This window comes from Crocuta crocuta, unplaced genomic scaffold (genome assembly GCF_008692635.1).
Source record: "Crocuta crocuta isolate KB4526 unplaced genomic scaffold, BGI_CrCroc_1.0 scaffold9, whole genome shotgun sequence".
In the NCBI taxonomy this organism is placed as follows: domain Eukaryota; kingdom Metazoa; phylum Chordata; class Mammalia; order Carnivora; family Hyaenidae; genus Crocuta; species Crocuta crocuta.
Window position 1 is genome coordinate 6,654,758 of NW_027551567.1, and position 26,715 is coordinate 6,681,472.

Below are 26,715 nucleotides of genomic sequence, written 5' to 3' on the forward strand. Positions count from 1 at the left end.
TCAAAATAGAAGGGAAATAATTTGGACTTTTGATGCAAATATGGTCATATCACTTTGGAAGAATTAAAATTGCCTTATTTTTACATATTTGTTCAGTGTCTGAACTCAGAGAAACCAAAGATATTGAGATATTTCAGATAAAGCTGTACAATGCTGACAATGAAGTTCCTTAAGAATTTCAGTGTTTGTTTTTTTTAAAGTTTTTATTTGTTTATTTTGGGGGAAAGAGGCAGAGAGAGGGAAACAGAGAAACCCAAGCAGGCTCCACACTGTCAGCACAGAGGCCACACCATGCTGGGTCTCACAAACCTCAAGATCATGACCTGAGCAGAAATCAAGAGTCACATACTTAACTGACTGAGCCACCCAGATGCCCCAAGAATTTCAGTTTTGTTTTTAACTAAGAAGTTACATATAAGTCTGGATAACACCTAAACATTCCATTTTCTGGGTTCCAGGTTTTGTTTCTAAAATAAATCATTGATATCAGAAAATTGTATAAATAAGTTTATAAATGTTAAGTCCCAGTCAACTGAACATTTCCCTCAAAGTCTGGTTCTACAGCACACAGTATATTAGAATGAGTCTGTCCTGGCCCAGAGCTTTTCAAAAGGAATGGCAAGGCCCTTTTATAACCAGGAGTTAGACTTCTGGAATTTCTTGAAGTTGATTTCTCTCTTTTTTTCTTTTTTTTTGTGAGGGCATTTTATTTTTGAATGGAGTTTCCTTCTTTTTGTCTCTAAATTATACTTTAGTCTTCTTTACAACAGAATATTTTAAATATGTGAGAAAACCAAACCTTTAGTTGTGGCCACTTATGGGTAAAAATTCTATTCCATTTGGTTTACCATGATAAATATAAAGACAGAGACCAATACTTCCTGTGTTTTACAATGCCTTGACATTGCTCTAGAGCAAGGTTTCTAAATCTTGGCACTGTGACATTTTGGACTGGGTAGTTCTTTGTCAGGGGGTGGGGTGGAGGCGCTGTCTTGTCCATTGAATAATGTTTAGTAGCATCATCCCCGACCTCTACTCACTAGAGGCCAGTAACACATCTCCACCCTCCCACCGTCACCCCACCACCAGTTGTGACAACTAAAAATGTCTCCAATTGTGACCAAATGTACTTTGAGGGGCAAGATTATTCCCAGGATAAGTAACCACTGCTTGTTCCAGACATTTTTACACAAGTCATTTTATTTACTCTTTACAGCAGAGACTGTAAGAATTCATGTAATTTCCCCAAGGTCATGCAGTACATTAGTGAGTGGGTTTCTGGGACTCATGTTTCACTTGGTAAAATTCCACAGCTCTTCCTATTTTAGAGATCATGCTGAAGAAAAAAAAAAGAAAGAAAGAAACCTGACTTAGGTTCAACGTTTCTTAAAACATAATGATTATTCTGAGTGCGATTCCTAATTCTTTCCACATCCCCAAATACCATCCTTGTCCCCAAGGAGTGCTTTTAGTTGCCACCAATCCTGTCCTTCTTTCCAACAAATCCCTCATTTCCTGAGAGATCAAAGTTGTCTGACATAAGGGTTTTTTTTCCCCAGCTTTTTCCTCTTCACCTCAAAACTCTTGTATGATGGAAAATTTTACATGTCAGCTTGATGAGGCCATGTAATCCAGATATTCGGTCAAACATTCTAGATATTTCTGTGTAGGTATTTTTTCAATAAGATTAATGCTTAAATCAATAGACTTTGAATAAAGCAAATTGCCCTCCATGATGTGGGTGGGCCTCTGGAGGAAGAGGGGATTCTGCCAGCAGGCCACGTTAGGGCTTGAAATGCAACTCTTGTCTGGGTCTCCAGCTGGTCGGCCTACCTTGAAGATATGGGATTTGCCAAGCCTCCACAGTCCCAAAAGCTATTCCTTGAAGTAACTATTCCTCTCTATGTGAATATCCTTTGGGTTCTGTTTTTCTGGAGAACCCTGATACATGGACCTTCCTAAAACAAAGCAAAACAAAACAAAACAAAAAACCCTTCCACTGAAGCTGCTTTGTATCTAAACCCAAACGCCCCCTTCTCCACAAGGTCAGCGCTGCTATCCTTTCTCCCACTCATGCTGGGATTGCTCTTACCATAAGATATTTGAAATGTTGGGATTTCTGTCCTGTGAAATAGAGACCTTCTCTATTTCATTGTTACATTTCCAAAATATGTCTAGCACAGTAACTTGAATATTGTGGATAATTAAGCTTATTCATTTGAAATGTCAAAGTTTTTCTCTAGGCTTGAAAACATCTGAAAAAAAAATGCAACAATAAACATTTCCTTTTGATACTGCTGGACTTGGATGTTTGATATGAACTCTTTATTAAAAACATTCTGTTGCGGTAATTTATTCCTCTTTTCTCTTTTTTTTTTTTTTCAAATTTTTAATGTCTTTATTTTGAGAGACAGCAAGCGGGGGCGGGGCAGAGAGAGAGGGAGACACAATCTGAAGCAGGCTCCAGGCTCTGAGCTATCAGTACAGAGCCCAAAACGGGGCTCAATCTCCAGACTGTGAGATCACGACCTGAGCCAAACTTGGACGCTTAACTGACTGAGCCACCCAGGCGCCCCCCCCCCAACTTTTTCTCTTAAAAACAGTTTTTCAGAGCAACCCAAACACAGAAACCTGTAGTTTTGTTTATGGATCTTCAAGATCAGAAAAATCATTCCCCAAATCCAAGAGGTGATGAATACACACGTGCTGAATGGCTGGAAGACACTTGTTTACTTTGCTATAAGTTTAACATCTTCGCTTCTACCCATAAGAAGTAGTGTGTCATAAAATTTAGGACATTAGAAAAAACAATCAATTATGCATTTAGTTGGATTTTTTTTTAAGTCAATATAGAAAAAAAAGCATACCAGGTTCAAGAGAAGGAATGTTTCTGCTGTTAGTGAAAAAGTTATATTGGATAGAATTTTGACCATTAAGCTAAAAAAACAAAGTGAATTTTATTTATTTATTTTTTGTAGACATAACTTTTTTTTAATGTTTATTTATTTATTCATTTAGAGAGACAGAGACAGAATACATGCTCACATGTGGGCCAGGGGCAGAAAGAGGAGGGGACAGAGGATCTGAAGCGGGCTTTGTGCTGACAGCAGGGAGCCCAATGTGGGGCTCAAATTCATAAAACCTGAGACCACGATCTGAGCCAAAGTTGGATGCTTAGCCAACTGAGCCACCCAGGCACCCCTAGACACAACCTATTTTAATAAAATGGCATTTTTTTCTACAACAGTAAAAATGGAGTACATTCTTTAGAGTCTGCAGCAAACCTGAAGGGTATAGGAAGCTAAGCCACAAACAGTGCCTCCTATGAGTCCATTTGTGACTCCTAACTCCATCTCTTCCAACTGATGGGCTTAAACACACAATTTGGAAAAGAAGTTCAATAAGTATATTCCCCAGGAGCCTGGTTGGCTAAATCTTGAGCATATGATTCTTGCTTTAGGCTCAGGTCATGATCCCAGGGTCTTGGGATTGAGCCCTGAGTCCAGCTCCATGCTAAGCGTGGAGTCTGCCTGAGATTCTCTGTCTCTCTGTCTCTCTCTTCTTTTCCCCTCTACTCAGCTCCCACACTGTCTTTCTAAAAATAAATCTTTTAGGAAAAAGTATATACCCTTTCTCATCTATTGCACACCTGCTAGGGCCAAGAACTCCATTCCTTGGTGACAGTTTTCATTTTATTGCAACAACACATGAGTACCGTTTCCATTTATACAGGAGCAAACAGGAATCATGAGAACCTATTGAATTTGCCCACAGCAAATAGCTGGTGAGTAATTTCAGCCTCGATCTGTGTGGCTGTGAGGTTCTTGCCTCTGTCTGCTCCCCAAAGACAGTTCAGCGAAGAGCCTAAGGAAGCAAGCAGGTCAATTCTCCCACCAGTCACAAACTCTAAGCACTTTTTTCCCCCAATTTTATTTAAATTTTAGTTAGTTAACATGAAGTGTAATGCTGGTTTCAGGAATCAAATTTTGTGATAAATCACTTACATATAATACCCAGTGCTCATCCCAACAAGTGCTCTCCTTAATGCCCACCACCTATTTAACTCATCCCCCACCTACCTCCCTCCATCAACCCTCAGTTTGTTATTTACCATTAAGAGTCTCCTGTGGTGCCTGGGTCACTCAGTTAGTTGAACATCTGACTCTTGGGCTCAGGTCATGATCCCAGGGCTGTGGGATGGAGCTTGCGTCAGGACCCGTGCTGAGCATAGGGTGAGCTTAAGATTCTCACTCTCTCTCTTTCTCTCTTTCTCTCCCTCTGCCTCTCTCCCCTGCTCATGCTCTCACTTAAGAGTCTTTTATGGTTTGCTTTCCTTTCTTTCTCTCTTTTTTCCCTTCCCATATGGTCATCTGTTTTGTTTCCTAAATTCCATGCATGAGTGCAATCATCTGGTATTTGTCTTTCTCTGACTGACAGACTTAGCTTAGCATAAGACATTTTAATTCCACCAATGTCATTGCAAGTGGGCAAGATTTCAGTCTTTTTGATGACTAATATTTCAGTATACATATATTGGAATATTATATCTATATATCCAACATATATATGTATGCACACACACACCACATCCTCTCTATCCATTCATCAGTTAAAGGACACTTGGACTCTTTCCATAGTTTGGCTATTGCTAATAATGCTGCTATAAATCTTGGATGCATGTACCCTTTCAAATCTGTATTTTTGTATTCTTTGGGTAAATACCTACTAGTGCAATTGTAGATTGTAGGGTAATTTTATTTTTAACTTTTTGAGGAACCTCCATACTCTTTTCCAGAGTAGCTGCACTAGTTTTCATTCCCAAGAAGAGTGTAAGAGGGTTCCTCTATCTTTACATCCTTACCAACATCTGTTGTTTTCTGTACTGTTAATTTTAGCCATTCTGACAGGTGTGAGGTGGTACCTCACTGTAGTTTTGATTTGTGTTTCCCTGATGATGAGTGATGTTGAGCATCTTTTCATGTATCTGCTAGCCATCTGATGTCTTATTTGGAAAAGTGTCTATTCATGTCTTCTGCCCATTTCTTAACAGGATTATTTGTTTTTTGGGTGTTGAGTTTGATAAGTTCTTTATAGATTTTTGGATACTAACACTATCCTGTAGGCCATTTGTAAATATCGTCTCCCACTCTGTAGGCAACTTTTAGTTTTGTTGATTGTTTCCTTCAATGTGCAGAAGCTTTTGATCTTGATGAAATCTCAATAGTTCATGTTTGCTTTTGTTTCCTTTGCTTTTGGTGACACATCTAGTAAGATGGATCTAGTAAGAAGTTGCTATGGCTGAGGTCAAAGAATTTGTTGCCTGTGTTCTCCTTTAGGATTTTGATGGTTTCTTGTCTCATATTTAAGTCTTTCATCCATTTTGAGTTTATTTTTGTGTGTGATGTAAGAAAGTGGTCTAGTTTCATTCACTGTCCAGTTTTCCCAACACCAATTGTTGAAGAGAATTTTTTCCCACTAATTATACCTTTCTGCTCTGTTGAAGAATAGTTGACCATATAGTGTGAGTCCATTTATGGGTTTTCTTCTTTAAATTCACTTGAGAGAGAGAGAGAGAGAGCAAGCATGAACAGAGGAGAGGGGCAGAGGGTGAGAGAGAGAGAATATTAAGCAGTCTTCATGGTCAGTGCAGAGCCCAACACTGGGCTTGATCCCATGACCCTGGGATAATGACCTGAGCCAAAATCAAGAATTAGATGCTCAACCACATGAGCCACCCAGGTGCCCCTATTTCTGGATTTTCTGTTCCATTGATCTATGTGTCTGTTTCTGTGCCACTATCATACTGTCTTGATGACTAAAGCTTGGCAATATAGGTTGAAGTCCAGAATTGTTATATCTCCAGCTTTGCTTTTTTTTTTTTTTCAGGATTGTTTTGGTTATTCAAAGTCTTGTGGTTTTATACAAATTTTAGTATTGTTCTAGTTCTGTGAAAAATGCTGATGGTATTTTATTTTATTTTATTTTTTTAAATAGTTTGTCAGGTTGGTTTCCATATAACACCCAGTGCTCATCCCCACAAGTGCCCTCCTCCATGCCCATCACCCCCCTTTTTCTCCCCCCCCACCATCAGCCCTCAGTTTGTTCTCAGCATTCAAAAGTCTCTCATGGTTTGCCTCCCTCCCTCTCCCCCACTATTTTTCCCCTTCTCCCCCTTGGTCCTCTGTTAAGTTCCTCCTAATCCTCCTATATGTGCAAACATATGCTATCTGTCTTTCTCTGCCTGACTTATTTCGTGGTATTTTAATAAGGATTGCATTAAATGTGTTTTAGGTTGTATAGACATTTTAACAATGTTTGTTCTTCCAATCCATGAGCATGCAATGCTTTTCCATTTCTTTGTATCCTCTCAATATCTTTCATAAGTCTTCTATAGTTTTCAGAGTATAGATCTTTTACCTGTTTGGTTAGGTTTATTTGTAGATATCTTATTGTTTTTTGGTACAGTTGTAAATAGGATCAATTCCTTGTTTTCTTCCTCTGCTGTTTCATTATTGGTGTATACAAATGCAGCAGATTTCTGTACATTGATTTTATATCCTGGGATTTTGCTGAATTCATGTATTAGTTTTAGCAATTTTTTCATAAACCCTTTTGGGTTTTCTACAGAGTATCATGTCATCTGCAGATAGTGAAAGTTTGACTTCTATGCCAGTTTGTATGCCTTTTGTTTCTCAAAAACTGAGTTTTGAAACAGTAACATTTTAAAGGAATTATAAGAAGCTTTTAAAAACTCAGTGGATATTTGCCACCGATGGCTTTTTAAAAGTTTTTAGCAATGTTGAGAATGTCCTAAATTGAAGAGAAAAAAAATTGCCCACAATAACAAAAACACCACAAGTCACATCACTTTCATTTTTATTCCTTGCCTATATAGATTTTTATAATTTTTTCTAACATTTTGTTATAAAATCTATCTCTATCCATATTATTTTTAAAAACACATTTCAAAGTAAGCTGCAGACTTCAGTATACTTCACCAAGAACAAATGGAATTTATTATAGGTATGTGTGTCTGGTTCAACATTTAAAAACCAGGTAGTGTAATCCATCACATCAATGGGATAAAAAAACCAAAGTCATATGATCATATTAATAAATGATGCAAAAGCATTTGACAAATTCAACACCCATTCATAATAAAAACTCTCAACAAACTAGGGATACAGAGGAACTTCCTTAATTTGATTAAAAACATCTACAAAAAAATGCATAGCTAAGATAATGTTTAATGGTGAAAAACTAGATGCTTTGTCCCATAAAACCAGAAACAAAACAAGGATCTCCCCTCTCACCTCTCTCTCTTATTCAACATCATACTGGAAGTTCCAGCTAATGCAAAAAGGCAAGAAAAAAGAAATAAACGATTATATAGGAAGAAATAAAGCAGTCTTAGTTCATGGGTGGCATTAATGTCTATGTAGAAAAAACCGAAGAAGTGATAATTAAAAAAAAAAAAAACTGTTGGAACTAGTATGCAATTACAGCAAGGTTTCAGGATATGAGATCAATAGTCCAAAGTCAATTTTCCTATATGCCAACAATGAAGAACTGGAATTTCAAGTTTAAAAAAATACCATTTACATTAACACTAAAAAAAATTTTTTAGTAAATACTTAAGTATAACCTAACAAAATATGTACAAGTTCTATATGAGAAAATCTATGAAATTCATGTGAAAGAAATCAAAGAATATCCAAGTAAATGGAGAGATATTCTATGTTCATGGATAAAAAGACTAAATATTGTCAAAATGTCCATTCTTCTCAATTTAATTTATAGATTCTACACATTCTCAAAATACCAGAAAATTATTTTGGTGGCCATGAACAAACAGATTCAAAAATTTATATGGAAAGGCAAAGCACCCACAATGGCCTACACATCACTGGTAAGGAACAAAGAGAAATGATACTACCTGACTTCAAAACTTGATATAAAGCTATAGTAATAAACACAGGTATATAGTGAAATGATTGACAGACCAATAGAATGAAAAGAATAGTTTAGAAATAGACCCACACAAATATAGCCAGTTGATCTTTGACAAAAGAACAAAGGCAAATGAGTGGAGAAAGGATCGTCTTTTCAATAAGTGGTGCTGAAACTACTGGATATCCACATGAAAAAAAAAATTAGACACAGATCTTCACCCTTCGCAAAAATGAACTCCAAACGGATTACAGATGTAAAATGCTAAACCATAAAACTTCTGTAAGATAAATAGGAGAAAATCTATATGACCCTGGATTTGGTGATGACATTTAGATAGAATACCAAAACCATGATCAATGAAAGGAAAAATTATCAAGTTGTATTCCATCAAAATTTAAAACTTCTGCTCTGTAAAGGACACTGATAATAGAATGAAAATAGAATCCACAGACTGGAAGAAAATATTTGCAGAGTACATATCTGACAAAGGATCGATAGGCAAAATATAGAAAGAACTCTTTTTTTTAAGTTTATTTATTTATTTTGAGAGAGAGAGAGAGAGCGTGTGTGTGTGTGTGTGTGTGTGTGTGAGAGAGAGAGAGAGAGAGAGAGACACAGAGAGAGAGAGAGGCGGGGGAGAGAGCAGGAGAAGGGTAGAGAAAGAGAGAGGGAAAGAGAATCCTTAGCAGGTTCCATGCTGTCAGCACAGAGCCCAAAGCAGGGTTTGAACTCACAAACCATGAGATCATGACCTGAGCTGAAACCAAGAGTCAGACACTTAAACCACTGAGCCACCCAGGTTCTCTAGAAAGAACACTTTCAATTGGGAATTAAAACATGGGCAAACAACCTGGACAGACACCTCACCAAAGAATACATACAGATGGCAAATAAACATGTGAAAAGATGCTTAACATCAGAAGTCATTAGAGAATTACAAATTAAAATAGCCACTGCATACCTACTAGAATGGCTAAAACCCAAAGCACTAGCAATACCAAATGCTGATTTGGGTATGGGAGCCACAGGAACTCTGCCATTGCTGCTAGGAATACAAAACTACCACTACTTCAGGAGACAGTTTGGCAGTTCTTACAAAGATAAACATAGTCTCCATAAAATCTATTAACAGCGCCCTAAATGAGTTGAAAATATATGTCCATACAAAAACCTGCATGTCAATGTAAAAGCTTTATTCATGACTGCCAAAAATTGTATACAGCCAAGATGTCCTTCAGTAGCTGAATGGATAACAAACTGCTGTACATCTGAACAATGGGACATTATTTTGCAATAAAAATAAACTATTAAGCCATGAGAGGACATGGAGAAATTCTAAGTGCACATTGCTATATGAAAGAAACAAGTTTGAAAAGACTATAGGTGGTATGTTGTAGACTGAACTGTGTCCCCCCAAAATCCATAATTAAAGACCTAACCTCCAATTCGACTGTATTTGGAGATAGGCCGTGGGAGATAGGGAATTAAATTTAAATGAGGTCATAAAGATGGGACCTTTAATCTATTGGACGATATCAGTACTCTCTCTTTGTGTGAGCACAGAGAAGCCATGTGAGGACTGTCTAGAAAATAGCTGTCTAGAAGTCAGTAAGAGAGGTCTTTATAGACACCAATGCTGATGGCCCCTTGATATTGGACTTCTGGCCTCATTCACTATAAAAAAAAATATTTTGTTATTTGAGCCACCCACTCTGTGATATCTCGTAATGGCAACTGAACAGAGAAATACATGGAATGATTCCAACTATCTGATATCTGATGCAAGACATGCAATTGGCAAATCTGAACTGTAGACAATTCTACACAACAACCCATTTCCTTAAAAATATGATTGCAAGGAAAAAATACATTATGGGGGAGAACCTGTTGATTTTAATCAACTTAGAAAACATTTACCAATTGTAATATTTATGTTTTATTTGGATTTGGATTCAAACAACTTAAAAACTATGACATTTATGATACAATTAGAAATTTGAACAGGGGCACCTGAATGGCTCAGTCAGTTAGTGTCTGACTTCAGTTCAGGTCATGATCTCATGGTTTTTGAGTTGGAGCCCCACATCGGGCTATGCACTGGTGGTATGGAGCCTGCTTGGGATTCTCTCTCTCTCTCTGTGCCCCTTCCCCACTTGTGCTCACTCTCTCTCTCTTGCTCATGCTCTCTCTCTCAAAATAAATAAATAAACTTAACAAAAAAGAAAGGAAAGAAATTTGAACAGTTACTGGGTATTGAGCCTACCCATGGATATTATCCTGTAGATAATAAGAAATTATTGTTAATTTGGGGTATGATAGCAGTATAGTGACTGTGTAAAACAAGAATTCTTATCTTTTGTAGAAACATACTGAAATATTTATGGGTTTCTGTTTTAATTTCCTTATGACCCAAGAATGAGGGTGATTGATCATCCTGGACTTCCCAGGACTCTCCCAGTTTTAGCACTGAAAATCCCTCAAACCAAGAGCCCTCAATCCCAGGCAATCAAGGGTGTTGGTCACTCTGGTGTCATGTCAGTTCTTTGAAACTGGTTGAATTATTACGTGATGACTAGAGTGTTCTTGTTAATCATTGTGCTTGCTTGAATATTCTTGAAGTAAATAAAATATCCTACTTCTGATGTGCTTTTTGTCATTTTTCTTATAGTTCTGTTAATTTGTGCTATATATGTACATTTTGAGACTCTTGTAAGATACATAGAAGTTGGTAATTGTTCTATCTTCTGGAACCCTTTAATTTTCTTATAGTGCTCCTCTTTATCCCTATTAATGGACTTAATTATAAATTTTATCTTGTTAAATTATTATTGCTACGTTAGCTTTCTTTGGTAAGTACTTGCTGGCTAGATATATTTCCTTACCTTTATTATCAACCTTTCTGGACCATTTTCTAGTAATTTTGTCTCCTTGCATACAGCATATACCAGGATTTATTTCTTCAAATCAATATGATCATCCTTACCTTTTAATAGGTGAATATAATCCATTGAAACATATTTGAGTTTTTCTGTAATTATAATTTTTTTATAAAGTATAATATCTACTTGTTTTTGATTTTCTGATTAACATCTTCTTTACCTACTTCCTTTTTCCTCTTCTCATTGAATGTTGAAGTTTTCTATATACCCCTTATATCCTCAGAAACTTTAGAAGATCAGATCTATTTTCTTTTTTTTAATTATTTACTATTTGCTTTTTTAGTCATTGCATGTTCAATCCAGCTTGCCTGGGGCTTCACCAGAACTCTCTTTCTCTCTCTCTAATTTCCTGTACCTTTTCTGGTTCTTGGAAATGTTTTTATTCTTTTGAGCCTAATTATGTCTCTGTAAACCTCTTTTTCATATTTGACATAAATTTCTCTGTAGAAATCATTGCTATGTTTTAAAAGTAGATATTGATCATCAAACCATTAACTTACTGCACAATTTTGAGTGGAATTCCACCATTCAGCTATTCATTCCTTACACTACATGATGAGGACTGTTCATTTTTCTTTGGTGTGTGAGTTTTAGGTAACAATTTGTCAAAATTTTACAAATTTATATAGCATAAAGATAATTTTTAATATGTAATAAACATGCAAGTTACTTACTATAGTTTTGTAGAATAAAATGCACAAATCTTAAAAACACAGCTTGATACACTTTTAATACTTATAAACCCATGTAACTATCACCAATCAAGATGTAGAACATTTCTATCTCCCCAAAAGAGTTTCCATAATATTTTCCCAGACAATAAAAGCAAACCCAAAGGAACCACCATACCAACTTCTTTCACTGTGGTATAGCTTTATCTATCCCAGCATTTCATATAAATGGAATCATACGGTATGCATTGCTTTGTATCGGACTTCTTCTGCTCTCAACATGTTTTTAGTTTTCTCCATGTTTCTGTATGTTTCTTTTTAATTATTGTGTGGCATTCTATTATATGATATATCATGACCTGTTTGTTTATTCCTTGAAGAATATTTGGATGCTTCCTAATTTTTTACTATTATAAATGAATATGCAATCGAATAGTCTGGCATTAGTCTTTTTATGGACATAGTTTTGTCATAGAAAAGGTATTTACTTAACTTTGAGTAAAACAGTCAAAGAGCAATGTGTGAGAGTTTCAATTATTATTCCGCATCTTGCCAACACTAGTAACTGTCAGTCATTTTAGCTGTCGAACTATCATGGGTGTATAGACGTATCTCATTGTGTTTTAAATCTGCATTTCCCTGTTAATAGTGTTCTTAAATAATTTTTTAATGCTTATTGGCTATTTATATATCTTCTTTTGTATTAATTATCTCCTTAAGTCTTTTGCCTTTTAAACAATTGGGTTGCAAAATACTCCACCAAAAAACTGCTAGAACTAATACATGAATTAGCAAGGTCAGAGGATATAAAATCAATGTGCAGAAATCTGTTGCAATTCTATACACCAAGAATCAAGCAGCAGAGAAAGAAATCAAGGAATCAGTCCTATTTCCAATTGCACCAAAACCAATAAGATATCTAGAAATAAACCTAAGAAAACAGGTAAAAGATCTGTACTCTGAAAACTATAGAAGACTTAAGAAAGTTATTGAAGAGGACACAAAGAAATGGAAAAGCATTGCATGCTTATGGATTGGAAGAACAAATATTGTCAAAATATATAAACTACTCAAAGCAATATGCACATTTAATGCAATCCCTACCAAAATATCACTAGCATTTTTTACAGAGCTAGAACAAACAATCCTAAAATTTGTGTGGAACCACAAAAGACCCCTGAATAACCAAAGCAATCCTGAAAAGAGTAACAAAGCTGGAGGCATCATGATTCCAGATTTCAGGCTATATTGCCAAGCTGTAGGGAAGACAGTGTGACTCTGGCACAAAAACAGACACATAGATCAGTGGAACAGAATAGAAAGCCCAGAAATGGACACACAACTATATGGTCAACTCATCTTTGACAAACCATAAAAGAATATCCAATCGAAAAAAGTCTCTTCAACAAATGGTGTTGGGAAATCTGGACAGTGAATGAAAGTCGACAATTTCCTTACACAATACACAAAAATAAACTCAATGAAAAACCTAAATGTGAGACTGGAAACCATCAAAATCGTAGAGGAGAACACAGGCAGCAACCTCTTTGACCTCAGCCATAGCAACTTTTTGCTAGACACATAGCCAAAGGCAAGGGGAAACAAAAACAAACATAAATTACTAGGACTTCATCAAGATAAGAAGCTTCTGCACAGTGAAGAAAACAATCAACAAAACTAAAAGGCAACCTAAGGAATGGGAGAAGACATTTGCAAATGACATATCTGATAAAGGGTTAGTATCCAAAATCTGTAAAGAACTTATCAAACTCAAAGCACCCAAAAAAGCACCCAAAAAGCAAACAACCCTGTTAAAAAATGAGTTGAAGACACTTTTCCAAAGAAGACATCCAGATGGTTAACAGACACATGAAAAGATGCTCATCACTCATTATCAGGGAAATACAAATCAAAACCACAGTGAAGTATAACCTCACACCTGTCAGAATGGCTAAAGTTAACAACAGATGTTGGTGAGGATGTATAGAAAGGGAACACTCTTACACTCTTTTTGGGAACACAAACTAGTGCTGCTACTCTGGAAAACAGTATGGAAGTTCCTCAAAATGTTAAAAATGGAACTACCCTATGATCTAGCAATTGTGCTACTAGGTATTTACCCAAAGGCTACAAAAAACAGATTTGAAGTGGTGCAGTCCCTCAGTGTTTATAGCAGCAATATCAACAATAGCCAAATTATAGAGAGAGCCCAAATGTTCATCAACTGATGAATGGATATAGAAGATGTGTGTGTGTGTGTGTGTGCATGCGTACAATTATACAATTATAATTTATCAATTATACACACACACACATATACACACACAATGGAATATTACTCAGCCATCAAAAAGAATGAAATCATGAAATCTTGCCATTTGCAACATTGTGAATGTAGCTAGAATGTATTTTGCTAAGCAAAATAAGTAAGAGAAAGACCAATACCATATGATTTCACTCATATGTGGAATTTAGAAAACAAAACACAAACTGGGAGGAGGGGAGAGAAGAGAGAGAAATAAGCCACAAAAGACTCTTAATGATAGAGAACAAATTGAGGACTGAAGGAGGGAGGTGGGTAGGGGATGGGCTAGGTGATGGGTACTAAGGAGGGCACTGGGTGTTGTATGTAAGTGATGAATCACTAAATTCTACTCCTGAAACCAATATTGCACTTTATGTTAACTAACTAAAATTTAAATTTTTTTTTAAAAAGTGGGTTGTTTGCTGCTTTATTGTTGAATTTTAAGTCTTTCATATATTCTGTATACAAGTACTTTTTCAGGTATATGTATTGTGAACACATTCTTCCAGCTTCTGGAGCACCTTTTTCACTACCTAAATAGTATCTTTTGGTGAGAAAATATTAAAATGTTGATGAAGACCAATTTATTAATTAAACATTTTTATGGTTTGTGCTGGTTGTATCTTATTTAAAAACTCTTATCTCAAGATAGTTTTACCTGTCAGGTTGACATTTGATCTCCCTAGAATCGATCTTTGTATATGCTGTGAAATAAGGGTCAAATTTTATTTCTTTTTTTTTCATTCTGTATTTTGTTATTGGAATACATTGTCCTACCCACACCACCTCACAATAAAAATCTTACCTAGAATTCCCACCTTTCCCACAGCCAGCCCCGCACAAGTGCTCCAGGATTCTCTGCCAACTGACCATTTTGGAGTGTGGCCACTGGGTAGCCACATGGAAACCACCTGGTGCCTTCGTAGAGAAAATGGAGGAGGGCAGCGGAGCCCCAGGAGGAGCTTATTTGAGGGCCTTGGCCACTTGCTCATAAGCAAGCTCGATCTCACAATCTGGACAGGTAGAGGCAAACTCTTCCCCAGCATAGGCATTGCGCAAGTATGGATGCACTCCACTGAACACCTCAGGGATGGAGAATCCCCTGTACTTCTTACATACCACCTGTACTATGTGGAACTTTGGCAACAGGTTGCAGTCAGCCAGAGTGAGCTCATTGCCATCCAGAAACTTCCTCTGAGAGATACCTTCATCTCATCCTCAGCACTGGTCTCATCTACTTCTTCAGAGAGGGGGGATGTCAAGTAATTGTCTAAAACTTTCAGGGCTTTCAGGAGCCCCTTCTCCAGATTGTCATTGAGTGCTGGGTTGGAATTCTTGATGTAAGCAGAAAATTTGGCAAATATGTCCAACCCAGCTGTGTTGGATTCAGGGTTCAGAGCTGCCAGCGTGGGGTACCTGGGAGGGCACAGCACTGCCTTCAGAAACTCCTCAATCTTGTTGGTGTCTGTGTGCACTTCGGTGCCATACAGCAGGAATGGGAGCTGCCCTCCTGGGCACAGCTTCTGTACGGTCTCAGTCTGCCTCTTGGTGTCAACAGTGGTGACACTGAAGATGATTCCCTTGAGCCAGAGTACCATGAACAGTCTCTAGGAGAAGGCGCTGTTCCCAGTCTTGGCCCCATCACTGCTGGCCTTCACTAACAATTTGACCTGCGGTTGTTCTTCAGCCATAGTTGAAACCAAATTTTATTTATCACATCAATGTCCAGTTGCTCTAGTATCACTTATTAATAATACCACCCTTTCTGTTTGAGGAACATGAATATCTTTTTAGTAAATCAAGTGAACATATATACCTGAACTTTTTCCAGACTGTCCAGTTCTTTTGATCTGTTTGACTATCTTTATGCCAATATCACACTATTTTAATTACCAAAGCTTTAGGGTAAGTTTAAAATCTGTTAGTGGGAGGGGGCACCTGGGTGGCTCAGTTGATTAAGCATCCAACTCTTGATCTCAGCTCTGGTCTTAATCTCATGGTCATAAATTCAGGCTCCATGTTGGGCTCTGCACTGAGCATGAAGCCTACTTAAAAAAAAATGTTAGTATAGGTCTTCCAATGGATTTTTTGTTTGTTTGTTTTAAGGTTGTTTTTAGCTAGTCTAGGTCCTTTGCAATTCCAAATAAATTATTAATTCAGATTACGGTTTCTATCACACAAAAAAGTTTAAGCCTGCTGGGATTTTGATAGGGATTGTGTTAAATCTATGGATCAATTTAGGGAAAATTCATATCTTAATATCACATCAGTGGTGTATCTCCATTTATTTGGGTTTTCTTAGTTTTTCTGAGTAATGTTTGATAGATTCTACTATACAGATCTTGCACACTCTGTTAATTTTCTAATGAATTTCCCCAGTGACTTCTTCTTTGGTCAATAGACAATTTAGAAACATGTTGCTTAATTTCCAAACATTAGGGGGTTTTCTATAGTTTTGTTACTGACATCTAGTATAATACTATTGTGGTCACAAAACATATTCTGGGTGATTTTGGTCCTTTGAAATTTATCAAGACTTGCCTTATAGCCCAGAATATGGTCTACTTAAGTGAATGGTCTATGTACTTTTTTGTTTTTTTAATTAAGTAGGTCCACACCCAACATGGGGCTCAAACTCATGACCCTGAGATCAGGAGTCACATATGTGCATTTAAATAGTACATATTCTTTCTTCTTTTCCATAGTTGTTGGTTGTAATAAACTATAAGTAATTTACAAATGTCTGTTTAGGTCAGATTGTTCATATCTTACACATTGTTACTAAGTTTTGTTTGTCTTTTCTACCCTTACAGAAAGAAATATTTTAAAATTTCAATTCAAATTGTGGATTTAGCCACTAATTTCTGTCAGTTTTTTTCATTCTATTTGAAGGTATGCTGTCAGGCACACAATATTAAAGATTATTGTATCTTCCTATTAAGTTGACCCTTTAGTCATTATTAAATGCCCCTCTTTACATCTGATAACACATTTTGCCTTAGAGTCTACTTTGACACTGTATCCACAGCTATATTTTTATAAATGTAACCTTGATTCTTAAGCTTTCTTATGTTTAGTGTTTACATGGTATATAGTATTTATATTTTCACGATTTTACTTTCAACTGTTCTGTGTGTTAACATTCAAAGCTTGTGCCTTACAAAAATATTGTAGAATCTGGTTTTTTATTCAATCTAATAATACCTGCCTTATAGTTGGAATCGTTAGTCTTTTCATATATAATGTAATTACTGATCTGATTTTAAGTCCACCTACCATCTCAGTATTTGCTTTTCCTTGTTTCATTTGTTCTGTTTTTCCTTGCTCCTCCTTTGCTGGCTTCTTTTGGATTAGTCAAAACTTTCCCCCCTATTTTGTCTATTCTATCATATTAACTTGGCATGTTTTGATGATCCAGGGAATAAATTAACACCTCAAATGACTTGTGCACAAAAATTCACAGTCACAGGACTTACCTTTAGACTTTTGGATAGTAGTTATTATTTTCGCTATGTGAAACTGTTTGGTTTCCTATTACAAAGTATGTGTGGGTGGTACATAGGTATAGATATGTGTGTTTGTATGTGCATGAGTGGGTACGTGTTGTGCATATGTGCATGTGTAGTGTGTGCATATGTATGTACAAACATGGATGCGTGTACTTGTGCCTGAGTTTATAGTGTGCTGTGTGAATGTTGCCTTTAATTCTTAAGTAAATAAGTGATGAATTTTAGAAGCATATTTCATATGCAGCGATATCTCTTCATTAATTTCTGAGTAGAGTGAAATAATCGGTAAATGACAGCATAATGGTCTATCAGCATAAATGGTTCTGTCAAACCATTTTAACTTGTTAGCCAGAATTTAATTCAAGTGTTAGAAGAAAAAAGTTATATGCTCATAAACAATCTCAAGGGGCAGATATGAATGATGTCCTAATTTAATTCAGTACATATTTCCATAAAATCTTACAACAATAAAATTCATGAAAGCCTTAGAGGATCACATGTCAACCACTCTGTCATAGGAGAAGCATGTACTATTTCATCTTCATGTTGACTTTTTTCCCCTCACTAATTTTTTAAGGAAATACCTTCCTCTCTCTCTGGTAATGTGGTCATACTTTGTTTTGGAAAGCTTCAGGGAAGAGGGATTTTAGGAAACATTTGGGGCAGCCTAGAGGAACTTAATTCCCTTGGTGATTGATCTGACAAAGACAGGCAGCACGCAGGTATGATGCAAGTCTGTGCATGTGTGGGGATTATGTTTAACCAAGTGTTCACTAAAATGGTGAAACTAAATTTGGGGGAGTTTTGAGAAATAATCTGCGCAATATAATTGTAACGAAGTTCTGTTTGACGTGGCTAAGGTCTTCTCTAGCAACAGGAATTATATTAATTACTTTTACCTTGATTTGGCACTGTGATATAGACAAAAAGATATATTCATTCACTAGATTAATCCACACTTTAAAAATACTTGTAGTGCTAGTATTCTGCCAGGTCCAATGGGTAATCTGAAATGAAACAGTCCTAATTGCTACTGCGCAAAGACGTAGTCAAGTAGAGGGAGCTACGACGTGAACACAAATAACCACAGGGTAAGGTAGGAAGTAACATGAACTTTAAGTCTGAACAGAGTGCTAAGGGAGTTCTGGCAGAAAAGGTTATTTTCAACAGAGGTTAGGATAGATCAAAGAAGGCTTCATGAAGGAAAGATATTTGAGATGGGCCCTAAAAGATCAGTAGAATTTAAAGGTACTATCAAATTTGATAGAATCTGATAGGGGCGCCTGGGTGGCTCGCTTGGTTAAGCGTTCGAATTCGGCTCAGGTCATGATCTCACAGTTGATGAATTGGAGCCCTTCATAGGGTTCTGGGCTGACAGCTCAGAGCTGGGAACCTGCTTCAGATTCCGCATGTGTCCTTCTCTCTGCCCCTCCCCACTTGCACTCTGTGTGTCTCTCTCTCAAAAATAAATAATCATTTAAAAAATAGAGAAGAATCTGATGACATTGAAGGTATTATTAGAGGTAGACTCATGGACAAAGGTGTAGTGATGGGTTTAGGGAAAAAGGAACAATTCTGTTTTGTTGGCATATAAAGTACAAGTAAGAAAGTAGGAAATGAGGGGCACCTGGGTGGCTGTCGAGTGAGCGTCCGACTTTGGCTTAGGTCATGATCTCACGGATTCGAGCCCCATGTCGGGCTCTGTGCTCACAGCTAGCTCAGAGCCTGGAGCCTGTCTTCAGATTCTGTATCTCCCTCTCTGAGCCTCCCCTGCTCACGCTGTCTCTCTCTCTCTCAGAAATAAATAAAACTTAAAAAAAAAGAAAAAAGAAAATCGGAAAAGATAACTCAGAAAAGATAAGATGGACCATAACAAAGGGAGTGTTAAATACCAACCTATCATTATTACCAAAAGCAATCAATTTTTATAATTTCCCTTACCATGTGTTAAAAATTGAAATAGCTGCTATGTAGAAATATGGAAGAATGAAACATGGTCTATATGTATATAGGAAATAAAATACAATTCCCCTAAATTTAAATTGTCCCATTCTTTTCAACTTTATAAATATTCTGTTTTTAAAAATGCTTTGTTGGGGCGCCTGGGTGGCTCAGTCTGTTGACCACTGGACTCTTGATTTTGGCTCAGGTCATGATCCCAGGGTCATGAGATGGAGCCCCGCATTAGGTTCCACACTGAGCATGGAAACTGCTTTGGACTATGTCTCTCCCTCTGCCTCTCTCCCCTGCTTGCATGCATGCTCTCTCTTTGTCTCTCTCTTTCTCTCTCTCTCTCGAAAAAAAATGCTTTGTTTTTATTTATATTCCGTTATATTTATATTTAACTTTGTATTTATATTATATTTACCTATCATCTACAATGGCATTAATTCAAAAGCTGATTTAAATAACAACGTAGTTTTCCATTGACCTGCCTGTGGCTGCCTTTACCAGCAACACCCGCCTACGGTACCTCTTATTTACTGAGCTTCAGTCTGCCAAGATCACAGAGAGTCTTTCTTTTCTTCTCCTTAGTTTTAAGCATTCAGAACTTGATGAGCCAGCTNATCTGCCAAGATCACAGAGAGTTCTGGCCTTTCTTTTCTTCTCCTTAGTTTTAAGCATTCAGAACTTGATGAGCCAGCTATACTGGTTTAACATTAAACATCGAGGACATCTATGGCCACTACTTAATAACTCCCCTGGTGTTGACTTTCTATTCTGTACTCTCCCAAGTTCCAGTCTGTGGTAGGTGGAATTTGGTTCTCTAAATTCCTGACTCCCGGTATACATACACTTTCTTCCAGTTATTCAATCAAACACTAATTTAACTGTTGCTATAAAAAGAATTCTGCAGACGTAACATAAGATCCTAAACCAGCTGACCCTAGATGGAAAGATTGAGTGGATCTAACCTAATCATATCATCCTTTCAATCTGACTCTAGAGGTAAGACAGGAAGTCAGAGAGAGTTTAAACTTGAGAAGAATTTAACAGGAGAGAAAATCTCTGTTGCTGGCTTTGAAAATATGGGGGGGTCATGTGGCATGCAGTACAGGTGACCTCTAAGAGCTGAGAGTAGCCCCTGGCTGGGAGCCAGCAAGGCAAAAGGGGACCTCTGTCCTACAATGGCAAGAAGCTGGATTTTGCCAAAAACCTGAATGAACTTAGAAGGGAATTCTTCTTATCTATGAATTCAGTCTAACCAATACTTTGACTCAGCCTTTGAGAATCTGAGCAGGCAACCCAGCCATGCTGTGCCTGGGCTTCTGACCCACAGGACTGTGAGCTAATACATGGTTGTTGTTTCATTTTTGGCTTTTATTTTTTTAATAATATTTTACTGAAGTATAGTGAACATGCAGCAGTATATTAGTTTCAGGTATTTTATTCTATTCAGATATGTTTTAAAAACTCTTTTCTTCTAGAATTTTTAAAGTTTTTCTGTCCACATTTACATTTTTATTCACCTGAAATTTGTTTTGGGGAATGATATGAAGTAGAAATGGAAACATTTTTTTCTCAGTATGGAAGGCTCACTATTCCCACACTCTATCCCCATTCATTTGCAATGCCTACTCTTTTATAGAACAGGCTTCCATATGGAAGTGGAACTATTTATAGGCCTTCCATCAATCTATTTGTTCTGTCCCTGCTCTTGTGTTAATTCTGTCTTAAACCACAATGTCCTAATTACTATAGCTTCAGGATACAAGGTCCGTGATGTTTTGAAGAGTGCATCCCCCTGTTCTTCTTCAAACATTTTGGTGATTCCTGGCCCTTTGCTCCTTCAAATGGACTTTAGGATAATATTGGTTAACGTTTATCAAAGAAATTGTATTTTTATCAGAAAAGGACTTTGGATTTGGGGAGAACAGATGTCTTTATGTTATTGAGACTTCCCATCTGTGAACATTTGTTTCTTTAATAAAAGTTTTCTATTTTTCTCTTGTGAAAGCCTTACACAAGGACACCTGGGTAGCTCAGTTGGCTAAGCAAATGACTTTTAAATTTGCTGTTTTGCCTCAGGTCATGATCTCATGGTCATTAAGACTCTCTTTCCTCACTCTCTCTCTCTCAAAAAAAAAAAAAAAAGCCTTACACCCTTGTAAAAGATTTATTTCCAGATACCATACATGTTTTCTTGCTATTATAAATGACAATCTTTTTTTTAAAATGTTTATTTGTTTTTGAGAGAAAGATACAGCATGAGTGAGAGAAAGGCAGAGAGAGAGGGAGAAACAAAATCCAAAGCAGGCTCCAGGCTCTGAGCTGTCAGCACAGAGCCCAACATGGGGCTGACTCGCAGACCACGAGATCATGACCTGAGCTGAAATCATTCACTCAACGACTGAACCATTCAGGCACCCCTAATTGACATCTTTAAAATTACACTTTAGAACTATTTGTTGCTTTGTTGGGGGGATGTAGCTGGTTTGCATAACAATTTATCTGTTGGTTCCTGTGGATATCTTTAGTTGAAAAGCATATAAATTGAAAATAATGACAGTTTTGTGACTTTTTTCTAATCCTTATATCCTTCTTAACTATTATAATATTACTACATATCATATAGTATATGTACAGTTGACCTTTGAGCAACATGGATTTGAACTGCACAGTTCCCCTTATGTGCAGATTTTTTCTGATAAATACATTACAATACTGTAAATGTATTTTCTCCTAGGGTTTTCATAGTATTATTTTTTTCCTCTAACTTTATTGTAAGAATACAGTATATAATATGTATAACATACAAACTGTGTTTATTGACAGTTTAGGTTACCAGTAATGCGTGCAGTCAACAGTAGACTATTAGTGCTTAAATATCCAGGGAGTCAAAAGTTACACACAGATTTTTTACCACCTGTGGGTCAGCACCCCTAACCTCCATGTTGTTCAAAGGTCAACTGCATTTACTATATGATATAGTATACCTATAGCTATTACTGTATTACTGTAGCTATATTATATAATAATATACCAATTATACTAATTATATAATGTAATCATATAATATAGCTACAGTAATACCCTTTCACTAACAGATACTACAGGAAAAAGAGATGTCTAACATATAAAGAACTCTTTGATTATTTTTTAGTTATAAGCCCAGGAGCTGATTTAAGTTGCTATATTCAATAGTTCACTATTAGAATTAGGCCTATAAATAATTCCAGTATTTTCCCAAAATAAAATTGAATATACTGTTTATCAGGATCAATTAGCTTAGGCTGTACAGTGAAGCCAGTTCTCCAGAAATGGTAATAATGTTGTATTGACCCAACGAACTTTACTGTTAAGTGTTCCTCAAAACCAAAGACATGGTGTTAAATAATAAGAATAAAAGGATAGTACATTAGTCTGCTCAGATTTCCATAACAAAATACCACAGAGCAGGTGGTTTAAACAAATTACCACAGATTTGGTGGCTTGAGCAATAGACATTCATTTTCCCACAGTTCTAGAAGCTGAAGCCCCAGATCGAGGTCCACAGAGTTGGTTTCTGGTGAGGGACCCTTGTCGCAGCTTGTAGACGGCCACTTTCTTGCTATGTCCTCACACGGTGGAGAGTAAGCAAGCACTCCATATCTTTTCCCATAAGGATGCCAATGCTTTCAGATCAGGACCCCAATGTTAAGACCTCATTGGACTTTTAATTATTTCCTTACTCAAAATTCAGTCATATGGAGTTTAGGCCTTCCACAAATTTTAGGGGATGCAAGCATTCAGTACAACAGATAACTATTTCAATACCCCCACTTACCTTATTTTTCAGGTTAACTGGTCCCCTCCATTCTCTCTGTAAAAAGTGTACACACTTATGGCCTGACCACTCATGGCCTGCTGATATGCCCTACACTGCTAATCCTACATGTTGAATGGTCAGCTTCTTAAGAGTCAGTTCTGTTAATTCCCAAACTCATTCATATGTGTTGAACTTGTTATTGTAATTATAGGATTTAATTTGCAAACTAATAAATATGAATGTGAGAAGAAGAAGTTACTATTTTTATGAAAACTAAATTACCAATTCCAGGAAAGATTCTGTAGTTTTAAAAATTGTTATGAAATACTTGACAAGACAATGATAAACGTTTAGAAAACAATAAAAATCCAGGATTTGCACCAAGATTGTCTCAGAAGTGGCTTCAGTTCTAATTCCAGTTTCAAGAAACTGAAATTGGATATTGTGACAAATGCATTAAACACGTTTAGGTAAACATGCAGTCACAGAGTCCCTCATGTCAGTAGATTCAAAGCATAGATTTCAGTAAGGGCTGACAGATCATGTGCGTTTGCATATTTTATGATAAGATAAAATAATAAGGCATATTTTTATTATTTTGAACTATCTTTAGCCACCAACCGCTTTTCCTAATCACTGCAATAAAACTTCTCTTATACTGCTGAGCAGAGCTAGATTGGGGCATAATTAGTACACCGTTGACTGACTTAGAGTCTAAGCCACAGACAAAAGCCCAGCCTTCAGCACTGTCTCTCTTGTTTGCTTATCTCAGTAGCCAGCCACCAACATGTATAAATAGAGGAGGCATGTATGAGCACTAACCACCAGAAAGCTATTCTTTTCACCCATGCCATTGATTTCTGAAGCCAGAAGGTAGCGAGGGGAGTGCCCAGGCAGATACCGCTCAATAGAACCCAGGGACAAATAATCCCAGGGAAAAATAATCTCCTCTAGGATTCTGCTTTTTCCTTTAGCTGTCGTGATTGAAAGGATCTTAACTTCTTAACCTTTGCATTGCAGTGTGTCAAGTACAGCGCAGTGGTAAAAACCAACAGTCCCTCAGAGGTACACCCCACCTGTACCAAGAAGCTCCTTTTTCTTTCTACAGATACTTTCTTTTGCCCTCACAGCACTGCAATGGGGAAAATAGAGGCTAATTCACGGTTTCGTCTTCAAAAGACACATCACACTCAATAGAAGCTCAAATGTTTACTTAGATTCTTACGAGTCCATCAGTTCTGTTCTTACTAAATCTCCTCTGCCAGCCCCACAGATTCAGAAGAGGGTCAGCGTGGTCAGGTTCACCAAGCCCTGCTTCTGCCCCTCCACGTGTTTTCTGCCTGTCCTCTCTGTTCAGAGACCATGTTAAACAGCTGTTGGGGAATTGCACCTCAGCCAGCGTCCCCTACTCCCATGCCATCCCAGCAGGACTCTCAGTTAATCCAAACAGGACAGAGGTTGTGAGAGTGGGGAGAGCCACTTCAGCTCAAATCTGACAGGGCAATGATTGCCTTGCTCTGCTAGCTGGTGAAAGATTTAGCTGACCGTGTTTCCAGACCTTTTTGTGTTATCAGCATGACAATGACAAATACATTAAGTTCACTAAAAGGGCTCTTTGAATTCTCACCAGAATGGGCAAGTTATATGTAATAGGGAATGATATGAATTTATGTTCATTAAGGTTAATCCCTGTGACTGGCTCCATTGGATGGTCTAAGTTAAAATGACATGGGTTTGCAGCAGGCATAATTAGAGGGAGGGGAAGACAGCACTGAAACTTTCTAAACTAGTGTTTATGGTAGTGGTAGAACAAAAGATTCTTGGAGCTGGGAGAAACACTGGCATCAATTTAGTCAAAGTGCTTATTTTACAGATTAAGAAATAGCCAACATGTTTCTCATCAGGAACACCATTGGCATTTGGGTGGGACAGTTCTTTGCTCTGAGGGACCCTCCCACACACGGCAAGATGTTTAGTGTCCCAGGCACCTGCCCACTAAATATCAGTAGCCTCTACAGCCATTATGACAATCAAGTGCCCCCCACCACAGACTTCCCAATGTGCCTGAGGGGGTTGTAGGTCTCCTTGATGAAAAACCTCTGAGCCAAATTGCTCATAAACAACCAGGAAACCTCTGCTAGTACAAGTGACTCACTGATAACACTTCGTAAAACTTAAAGTGCAGGAGAATCACCCAGAAATCTTGGTGGGTCTTTTTTAATGCTTTATTTATTTCTGAGAGAGAGAGAGAGAGAGAGACAGTGTGAGCAGGGGAGGGCCAGAGAGAGAGGGAGACACAGAATCCGAAACAGGCTCCAGGCTCTGAGCTAGCTGTCAGCACCGAGCTCGACGGGGCTTGAACCCACGAACCTTGAGATCATGACCTGAGCCAAAGTCGGATGCTTAACTGACTGAGCCACCCAGGTGCCGCCAGAAATGTTTTTAAAAAGGCAGACTCTGATAAAATAGGTCTGGGATGGAGCTAAGATTCTGCATTTCTAATCACCTCACAGGTGATGCCAAGACTGTTACTTCACATGCTCCACTTTGAGTAACAGGGAGCCAGTCTAATAAAGAGGATGTTTAAACTGTCTTGGCATCCTTACTAGTTCATTTCACACCCGGAATTGTGGCTACGGAATGCCACAAAAGTGTATCTGCTCTTGGTATGGGCTTTTCAGATCTGCTCTGGCTTTGCCTTGGGAACTCTGCTTTAATTTGTTCCTTCTCCTGGGTGACCTGATGGTAGATGGTCTTTGCCACTCTACACAGCAGCCTTCAGACTGTCTTTTTGTTTCCAGAGCCAACTTTACGTGACAGCCTCTTTTAGAGTCTCAGCTGCTGCTCCAGGGAGCCCAAATGAGACCAAAAGCAAGGTCCCTGCTTGCTACATCCTGCTGGCAGAGGCAGGCAAGGTCTGGGAGAGTCTGAGCTGTTACTTATCTCGGTGACAGAGTCAGCCAGGGCCAGCATTTCCTAACTCCCTGCCCACGGATCCTCCGCAATGGCCTATGTTCTTGTTTCCCTTGTATTCCTATCATTTAGCAAAACTAAGTGTCACTCAGTACACCTTTTTAACTTACCAGGAAACTGCCATCCACGGTGCTTCAGTAAGAAGGTTTCTTGTGGGTCAGCTTCCCAGCTGAAGCTCAAGATAGAGAGCTTCACTCTCGCACCACGTAACATATGGCAGGCATGCTGAGAAATAACTCCCTGCAGGCACTGTTGTCATTCTTTCCCCGTTCTGGCCACTTAGAAGTAGTTGGATCCATTTCCTGTGGTGATAAAACAATAAGATTTAAAGGAATTTAATTGTTATGTATGGAAAATCAGCTCCATATTCTTCATTCCCTTTTCTGGTTCCCTCCGTGCCTTTTCAGCCAAAGAAAAAAACCAGAAGGCCATCCGTGTGGGCGAGTGGGCACTTTGTCAGGAGCAAGGAACTCTGTCACTGCAGAATGTCTGTGTGAGCCCGGGTTCCCCCTGAAAGCAGATTAAGGTTTGTGTGAGTTTGCTTGCGAACAGAGATTCCATGGAACCAGCAGGGCAGCAGGGGGATTCAAACAGTGTGGGGGGAGCAGACCAAGGA

The 26,715-nt window shown here is 37.8% G+C and overlaps 1 long non-coding RNA gene and 1 pseudogene across 1 annotated transcript in view; both read right to left on the reverse strand.

Annotated features, from left to right (window-relative positions):
* Positions 1-1,230: 1,230 nt before the first annotated feature.
* The window catches only part of LOC144220131 (uncharacterized), an 84,526-nt gene continuing 59,041 nt past the window's right edge, over positions 1,231-26,715 (reverse strand). Inside the window, exons 6-7 of the long non-coding RNA XR_013331638.1 lie at positions 26,210-26,401; positions 1,231-1,336 (exon numbers count right to left, since the gene is read on the reverse strand). This is a non-coding gene — a long non-coding RNA (uncharacterized LOC144220131). The remainder of the gene's footprint in view (positions 1,337-26,209; positions 26,402-26,715) is intronic.
* LOC144220162 (chloride intracellular channel protein 1 pseudogene) lies at positions 14,832-15,559 on the reverse strand (annotated as a pseudogene).